This window comes from Notothenia coriiceps, unplaced genomic scaffold (genome assembly GCF_000735185.1).
Source record: "Notothenia coriiceps isolate Sejong01 unplaced genomic scaffold, NC01 NC01_scaffold00000819, whole genome shotgun sequence".
In the NCBI taxonomy this organism is placed as follows: domain Eukaryota; kingdom Metazoa; phylum Chordata; class Actinopteri; order Perciformes; family Nototheniidae; genus Notothenia; species Notothenia coriiceps.
Window position 1 is genome coordinate 10,129 of NW_011333520.1, and position 9,498 is coordinate 19,626.

Here is a 9,498-nt window from a genome sequence, read left to right on the forward strand (position 1 = left end):
CAGGAATTGAGGGTCGTTTCTTTGAAGGACCTCAACAGCAGCGGATCCCACGGTACTCTCTGAATGACAGTGACCTCTACAGGTTTGTTTACTTTTAAGCATGTACAGCAGGGGTCGGCAACCTTTTTGATATGAAGTGCCATTTAAAAAAAAAAATGTTATCAGCGTGCCAACGATCGATAATTATCAACGGGGGGGGGGGGGGTTGAGGAGCTTGACGCTCGTCAACTATCAGCAGGAGGGCGGGGTAGCCTCGCTGCGGGGAAGCAGTGTGTGGACCTGTCAGCGCAACTTACATGATGCCGAATTTAACAAGCACATTTAAATAATTGGTTTAAACGGCATAATGATAATGACGATCGTCCGTTCTGTGATTCTCCAGAACACACAAGTTATGATATTAGGGTCATGCAGAGTGAGATGAGATCGCTGTCCCTTTAAGAGAGAGAGAGAGGGGTGCGGCTTGTGCATGTGTGTTTGTGAATGGTAGAGCGACAGTGAGGGAACGTGTGTATGTTTCTGGAAGTGAAACGGGAAAGCAGAAAAACAGAGGTCTGACCGTCTGTGATGTATTTTGTGAAACAGAAGAACAGCTAAATAAATGCAACGGCCTCCCAAGAAGAGCTCGCCTCTCTCCAGTCATTTAAGCTAAAGTGGGTTATTGAACCTGAAGCTTGTTGCTGCTGCCCTCCTCGACTACGGTCTGGGAGCCGACAGGAAAGTTCAACACACAGATGGCCAGTCCGCCCCTTTGTAGCATATTATTTCGATGAGAGATGAGCAGATCGCCACTGGGCTTTCAACTAAATACACAGCCACGCAAAAACTGCGTCATTTGTACAGCTCCTTATGGGTACTGCAATTAGTGAAGTGCTTTCATCCGTGGTGAAACGATCAGCACTGCACCACGGAGGAAAGTCACCTGGAGATAAAGAGAGCGGGGCTGCGTTGCGTGCATGGCTTCCTTCTGCAGGTAACGGGGAGACGCGCTCTGGCGGCGGTCTCGCGTTCAGGATCCGAAAATTAATTTAAATATTTTGCACACTTATTCCACTTATTCCTAGTGTGCCACTGGTTACGGTGCCGCGTGCCAATGCTGGCACGCGTGCCAGGGGTTGCCGACCCCTGATGTACAGTAAGGACCAACTGTTCATTTTTAATAAATGTTATATAACATAAAAAATGCATTCATGCTCAATCTCTTAATAGGACAGTGGGAGAGATTTTGGCTGTTAGTTTGGCACAAGGTGGCCCCGCCCCTGCCTTCTTCAGCCCATGGACTTACAGTTACCTCTGTAGTGGACGTATAAACCAGAAGGTTCTCAACAGTGATTCAGTGGCAGATGTCCAGCTGAGAGAGTTAATTGACCAGGTATGAGTTCTATATTATGTAAATGCTGGGTTAATAAGAAATAAGCATTTATTTTCCAATTATAGTCATAGGTTTATATTGAATATGTAAAGAGATGTACTTCTCGGTTTTCAGGCTGAGTCGGCGACTGAGCATTCAATTATAGGCCTATCTGATGATATATTGAATTGTGGATATACTGGAAATGTCTCCATTCCAAACAAGGACACCATTGTTCGGTATGCTTGACACTTATTTATTTTTGTATATTAAAAGATGTTACATGAGTAACATATTTTTATTAAGGATTGCATTTACTTTGTAATTGTGTAGTGCCATCATACTCCACGCAGTGCTGCGGCTGCAGCCTATGTTGGAACAACTAAGGGAAGGCTTGCAGCTGTATGGGCTCCTTTCACTGATGAGTCCGTACCCAGATATCTGCCAGCCCTTGTTTGTTTCTGGGGAAGATGTAAAGGTGAGCAGAACAAAAGAGACCATTCTTTACAATTTGATATTTAAAGTTAAGGAGTAAAGAGTACATCATTTACATCTGGATTTGTTCTCATCATAGGTCAATGCAGAGTTTGTCATGATATCCATTCTTCCTCAACTGAGTGACAAAGGGACTACCAGGCATCAGGTTGAGCTGCAGATGATGAACTTCATTCAGGACTTCCTATATGAAGGTATAAAGTTTTCGATGTACTTCTAATGCAGATTTAAATGTAAGTTTTAAATTACAAAAGTTGGGTTTTTAAATTTGAAGGCATTGGGCTTGGAAAAACATTAAAATGTCCTTTAATTTAATGTTTAAGATGTTGTAGGAATCCTGAATTACATAAACTTGATTACCTTTTTTGGATCAGATGTTCTGTGGTTAAAATACCTCGGTACAATTCACTTGCACTAAAGGAAAACTACACTTTAAACTGTCATAACGATTTTTGTTTATTTTCCTCATAGCTGAAGATCATGGGCATGTAGATAAAGATGGCCTACATCCCATCACACCTGCAACGTTTCTGCAGTGGATCACAGGCCATAGTCACGTCCCACTTCTTCCCTCAGAGAAGAAGGACTTTGCAGTTGTGATCCAATTCAATCATGACTGCAGTGCAGACTTTGGGCATCACAGTGTCTGTTACCCTGTTGTGACAGCGTGTGCCAAGACAATCACCTTACCTGTGAGACATATGAGGCACTATGAAAAATTCAAAAACATCCTGACTGAAGCATTTCAATTAGGCCAAGAATTTAGCAATGTGTAATAAGGTAACCATTCACGACCTCTGTTCCAAGTTAACCTTACTGTTTAAGTGTTAAAGGTTTAGCATTGACTGCTTCCACTCATGTAATCTTAAAAAAAAATGTAATCGCAGCAATAGAGTGGTGCAGTGATGACGTGTTTTTGTAGGCTGACCCGGAAGTAAGCTGCAAGGGTTCCCTCAACAAAAAAGCAGTGGGATTTCTCCATACTGTAGGATATCCCATTGCTTTTTGTCGAGGGAACCCTTGCAGCTTACTTCCGGGTCGAACTTCAAAAATACGTCATCACTGCACCACTCGGTTAAACATTTCTTAAAGAAAAACAAACAAATTGATATATGTTGTAACATGTTGCTACCCAGAACTGTGATATGGAATATAATCAAATGTTAAGGGTGTAAAGGTGTTGATGTCTAAATGGTTAAACCCTTGAAACATGTTTGCATTTAGGATGCATGATTTAGTACATGGTTCAATACAGCTAAATAAATGTCTCGACCGTAGGACCCAGATGGTCTTGTAACATCAATATTGGCCAAAAGTCCTGCCATATCCTGCTCACTGAGGGGACTTTCAACAGGTGGAAGAATCACTCCAGGACTGGTCTCATCTGGCTCACTGGCAGTGTTGAAATCAAGATCTGCATCCTCCATTTCCTTGATAAAATTAAATATCAGTCATGGATTTTAGGGGACCAAGAATAACTTTAGGCACCACAAACACTAGAGAATGTAAAGAATACAAACAAAACACTTTTTTGCCTTTTCAATGGTACACCTATCAAAAGAGGTGATTTTGAGGTCTTACAAAATGCATTTCAAGTGCAGTCCCATGCTTTGCATTTTACGTTAGTAAGCAAGTTTTATGCAATTTTAAAGAAAAATATCTATCTTTCATTTATTTGATGCTAGTGATTGTAAATTCCATTGAAACATGACAAATATAATTTTTTTTCTAGCCCAAAGGTTCAATACTAATGTAATGAACAGCGAACATACAGTGGCAATGCCAATTTCTTTCATAATATAAGTTTAATGGAGTTCCTTTAATTTTGTTAAGCTGTTTTAAGCACAATACTTTGGTCTAATATATTTTAGTTGAAATAGTTTGAGAACACTGGCCAAAATTATGTTGATACAATTTTGCTTGAAATAAATAATGAGTACCTCTGCAAGGTCTGGAACATCAATAGGATTATGGAGGAATCCCACTGTCCACAGTTGGTGTGGGGACAAATTTCGCTCTGTCCTTAGAGGGTGATTATCCCAATCTATCCTGAAGACATTGAGATCCCTCTGAAGACGCGGAAGAAATACATGCTTGGCACAGAACAGGTGGATGCTATCAGACGGAGAACACCCTCATCCTCGAGGCTGTGAAGAACCTCGTAGTGCACGTTTGAAACAGCCATCCAAACATCTCGCCACAAACGTTCGATTCTGTTAAAATAAAAATCATCAAATTACACTCAAATTGGACAAAGCACAATATATTCACAAATGATGGCTTTGTGTTTGTCATTGTTTGACATTACTTAAAAAATGTACCTTTGATTGTGCACACTTTTCCCTGACATGAAGCTTCCCCTTCCACAGCCCCTTATAGTGAACATGCATCTCGCTATGCCAACATTTTCCACTCCTTGGTCGGCTCTTACTCTTAAAAAGATGAGTCACACACATGAAATAAAACATTATAAAAAGTTATGACATGGCATTTTTAAGATTTCTTAATGTAGAATAAAATAGGCAAGTTATTTTTATTATTATCGTTTTTTAAAGACAGGTCAAAAATGAATATGTAATGGTATAATGCAAATAATCCTAAACATGGTTTGTTTGGAGATACAGAAGGTGACTTACAATAGTCAAGTATTCTATACGATATATTTTATCATCAATAGGGCTTTGGACAGATTGAGGTTGGTTTCACTCAGATTTATTTCGAGAGTCGTAGTTACTTCCTGACTCGGTCGTGAATAATTCTCGGGTCATTTCAGTGATCAAAACATTGATCATTGTAAGTGTTATACAAACCATTATGCATCTTTTAATGACAGATAAGGCCCAAATTACTAAAGAGTACAACAGGGAGCCACACCTAATGTTGGCCTTACCTTAATGGAAAGCCATACTTTTGCACACCCTCCAAGAAGAAGTCAAGTGAAGTTGATGCTTTATTATTAGTGGCAGCACCCAGGTACATGATCTGCAGCAGAGAAAATTATTAAGCAGAATAAATAAAAGCAGATCTCTAAATGTGTTTAAAAACCAACACCAGACATTTTTGCTACAAGGTTTAATATGGATACAAACTAAAAATATAGATATTTTGAAAGGAACTGTAAATCATGCATTAGGTTTAGTTATTGACCAATAACTGTCATTATCTGACTTATTAATAATCGTTATTTGTGAAAACAAAATTACCTGAAAAACAACACAAAATCACTTTTAGTGTCTGTTATTTATTATACAAACAACTGTGACAGGGCATTTTAAAACATAACTTTTTTCATTTGTACTCTATTATCCTTTATTGTACATAGCATGTAAACATCAAATGTGTGTGGCGTACCTGATGAGTTTATGATTTGTGTCGACGTGTACCAAGTGCAGAGGACCCTGAACAGAATATGTCCTTCTTGCAGCACACCCCATCCTTGCCATTCTTGTGAGTACACCCACAGAATCAACACGATGCATTGATGAAGACACTCTCTTCCATTGCACATGGTGACCCATGGCCTTCAGGATTCCTTTCATCATTCGATATCCTACATGTGGGTCCTGGCCTTAACTGACCGAACCAAATTGTCTAGTTCATCATCAGTTAGGGTACTGTAGGACTGTTTTATGGAAAGGCCATTTTCATGCATGCGCCTTTTGACTGTCTTCTCAGATACACCCAGAAGTTTTGCTATGGCCGACACTGGTAGGGACAAGTCTTCTATTAAGCCTTGTAGTTGCTGAGGACAGACAACATATTTTGGTCATCCCATTTCTCCTTGCATTACTGGCACCTGATGAGGGGTCTGATTAGAGTTGTCTTCAATATTGAGAAGCCTTGACAGCTCAGTCAAAGCATTGATGACATCCTGTGGCATATCAACCTGGCCTAATAGCAACCTAAAAATAGCCATCTCCTAATCCACTGCAAACTGCAAATAGTCAACATCTAAGGGCAGTCTTTGCATGATCTGGGAAATTCTAGTCAGTAGTCTCTGAAGAAAGTCCCTTTTCAGTTGCTCCTAGAATTGACAAACATCAATTTACCATATTGCACTGGATTAGTTCATGTTCAAATAATAAACAGCATGAAAACTATCGTTAAGGACATGTGCAAAGAAAATGACTGCAACAATTATGCTTTGTAAACAAACTCTATAAATAGGTGATAAAATCAAAACATAATGTAAGTTATTACCAATCAATTTTAAATAATCATTTAAAGAGAGGTGCTGTGTGAGCACGGTTATTAAAGTGTGTGCTGCTGCAGCCACAGATGAATTACGGTCGCCACTCTGGCAAAGACAGATTTGAGAAACACGTGAGCTGGACTCTATCAAAATAAGGGAAATTCACTTGCACTGACTATAGCTAATAGCATAGCCTACACGAGTAGCCTCAATGCCATGGTTAGTTTCCCACGTTGCCACATTCATTCCCCACCTCAAAAGGCCTGCCTTCCTTTTATGTATGTCGCTATAATATTATTATCATGCTCTTAGATAACTTCTAAGACCATGAATGAAAAAAAAGTTAATATTTCTTACCTGTGCGCTGGTGCCAGAATGTGGACCTGACGCCATCGCAAAAGCCAAGCCAATACTATGCTGCGTTCACGGAGCTACGTGGAAGTGGGGAAGGACAACGCTTCATTGCGGATACGTAATTTCACATTCTAGCACAGTTTATTGCTCTTATACCGCAATTTTTGCCAACTACGATGCTCAACAGCTCGCTTAACGGAACTTTGACGCTGGTATCAGTTTTGTTTACCACCAATCACGGGAGTATTGTGTATAGAAAGTGTGTAGTTGTATTTCTTGCGCTACCTAACATCCATGAAGGCATCATGACAGAGGGAGGCCTGTCACTCAGGGTGCCAAACTACTCTTTGGTAAGCCCCACCCCCCGAAGCAATATCAGGGCCAAAAGTCTGAAAGCGAAAAAAAAAAAGATCTGAAAGTGAAAAACGATCTGAAGGCAAAAAAATAATTGAAACCTGAAAAAAAAAGATTTCAAACTGAAAAAATAATTGTTTTGAATCTGAAAACGTAAAATCTGAAAAAAACAAGTATTCAAATACCAAAATATGTATAAAAGTGAAATATGAAAATAAATATTTTGCTGAACTGAATCAAAATAATATTCAACCTAAACATTGAAAAATACAACATTGTATTTTTCAAAGTTCAGGATGAAAAAAAATAAAAAATGTTTGAATGATCAAAACTTATGACCCTGAAATAGCTCCATACACAGGAGACACACAAGGGACACAGGTGAACACAATCAGACAATTAGACACACCAGGGAAACTAACGACAGGGAGGAAAACACAGGGAGAAGGACCAGGCACAAGGACGGGCAGGAGCTGGTGGAACCCCTAGCGGGTCAGGCGTAGACGAGACCCTGGACGGAACCTGGGCTGGTGTCAGTGGGACCAACGACGGAGCAAGGGCTGGTGTCGATGGGACCCGAAACAGGACAGGACACGGTGTTGGCAGGAAACTCGGTGGAGCAGGTGTCGGCGGGACCCCCAGCGGGACAGGACATAGGGTTGGCAGGACCCCCGGTAGAAGAGTCGTCGACGGGACCCCCAACGGCACAGGACACAGGGTTGGCAGGAGCCACGGCAGAAGAGCAGCTGGCAGGACCCCCAAAGGGACAGCACACAGGGTTGGAAGGACCCCCGGCAGAAGAGTAGTCGGCGGGACCCCTAACGGGACAGGACATAGGTTTGGCAGGACCCCCGGCAGGAGAGTAGTTGGCGGGACCTCCAACGGCACAGGACATAGGGTTGGCAGGACCCCCGTCAGAAGAGTAGTTGGCGGGATCCCCAACGGGACAGGACATGGAGTTGGAAGGACCCCCGACGAAACAGGTGTCGGCTGGACCTCCAACGGCACAGAACATAGGATTGGCAGGACCGCCGGCAGAAGAGTAGTCGGCGGGGCCTCCAACGGCACAGGACATAGGGTTGGCAGGACCCCCGGCAGAAGAGTAGTCGGCGGGGCCTCCAACGGCACAGGACATAGGATTGGCAGGACCCCCGACGAAACAGGTGTCGGCTGGACCTCCAACGGCACAGGACATAGGGTTGGCAGGACCCCCGGCAGAAGAGTAGTCAGCGGGACCTCCAATGGCACAGGACATAGGGCAGGGACTTGAGAGGGGACTCAAGAGGGGACTTGAAAGGGGACTCGAGAGGAGACTTGAGAGGGCACTCGAGAGATGACTTGAAAAAGGACTCCAGAGGGAACTTGAGAGGGAAGTCCAGAGGGAACTCCAGAGGAACTCCAGAGGAGACTCAAGAGGAGACTCGAGACGGTCGGTAAGCCGACAGGACACAGGAAGCTGGCATCGGCCGAAGAGCCAGTACTGGAGCCGAAACTGGAGTCGGGACCATGGTTACTGGGGCCGGTAGTGAAGCCGGAACCATGGCTGCTGGGGCCGGTACTGGAGCAGTCTGTAGGTGAGTGAAAAAATGGTTCATCTGTGCAGCCAGTTGTTGCATCTGTGTAGAAATGTTTTCCTGAATCCCTGCCTGGCGTTCTCCCAGCTCTTTTATTACCTGGTTGACTATGCCCAGCTGTTCCTCATGGTGATCAATCTTCTCGCCTCGTGCTGACAGGGCGGCATGAAGCGTTCTTCGGTCGGCTGGGTCAATAATGGTCAGTTCGTTCTGTTATCAACTCAGACACTCAGGATGTAGGACCCAATTGCACGACCCGGGAGACAGAGGTAAGTATTGGTAAGATACTTTATTTTTATTTTTTTAAAACAGCAAGATGAACAAAAAATGGTCACTATCAATCTCAAGTTGAGATGACAAAAATTGCGAACAAAATGAAAGCACTCACGTAGTGAGGAACAAAACTTTTCAAGAGCACAAATAGAGCATAGACCTGACCATGGCAAGAGACAAGATGAACTGACACTGAACACTGGGAGACAGGGGAATTTAAACACAGGATACCAAGACACAGGTGGGGACAATCAGGGGCGGGGCTGGTGCTGATGATCACAGGAGACACACAAGGGAAACAGGTGAACACAATCAGACAATTAGACACACCAGGGAAACTAACGACAGGGAGGAAAACACAGGGAGAAGGACCAGACAATACACCCATTACCAGACACACCAAACTAAAACCGTGACATGACATAAGAATCGTGACAATTAATCACAGGGACAGTAGTCCTAAACTATAGCTGGGGATTATGGGTAGTGTAGTGTCTTCGGCCATCCTAAACTCCGAAATGTTTTTCGGATTTCATATCGCATTAACACCATATCCCAACATGCATTGCGGCTAAAACATCCAATCAGCGAGCTTAAACCATAGCTGAGGATCTTGGGTAATCAGTTCAGTGGCTGTGTATCGCAATGATGCTTGAAATGTCCCTTATAGGCCAACGTCTGTTTCCGGTTATTTTTATTTTGAAATTCAGTTCCTGACGGATGCCAAAAAAGCCTGAGATTATGGAACTAAACAAATAAATAAAAACAAGGATAATTGTGTGTTATTGTTGAGTAAATATTTTGAGGCTCTTATTTTCTCCAGAGCGATTCTCCGGAGATTCCGGTGACTGACGCCCTTTCATTGTTCATTGCGATCTCCATTATAAATATAACCCTGCTGCATT

The 9,498-nt window shown here is 42.6% G+C and overlaps 1 pseudogene; it reads right to left on the reverse strand.

The window, feature by feature from the left end:
- Positions 1-2,495: 2,495 nt before the first annotated feature.
- Positions 2,496-6,431, reverse strand: LOC104957555 (uncharacterized; annotated as a pseudogene).
- Between the last annotated feature and the right edge of the window lie 3,067 nt (positions 6,432-9,498).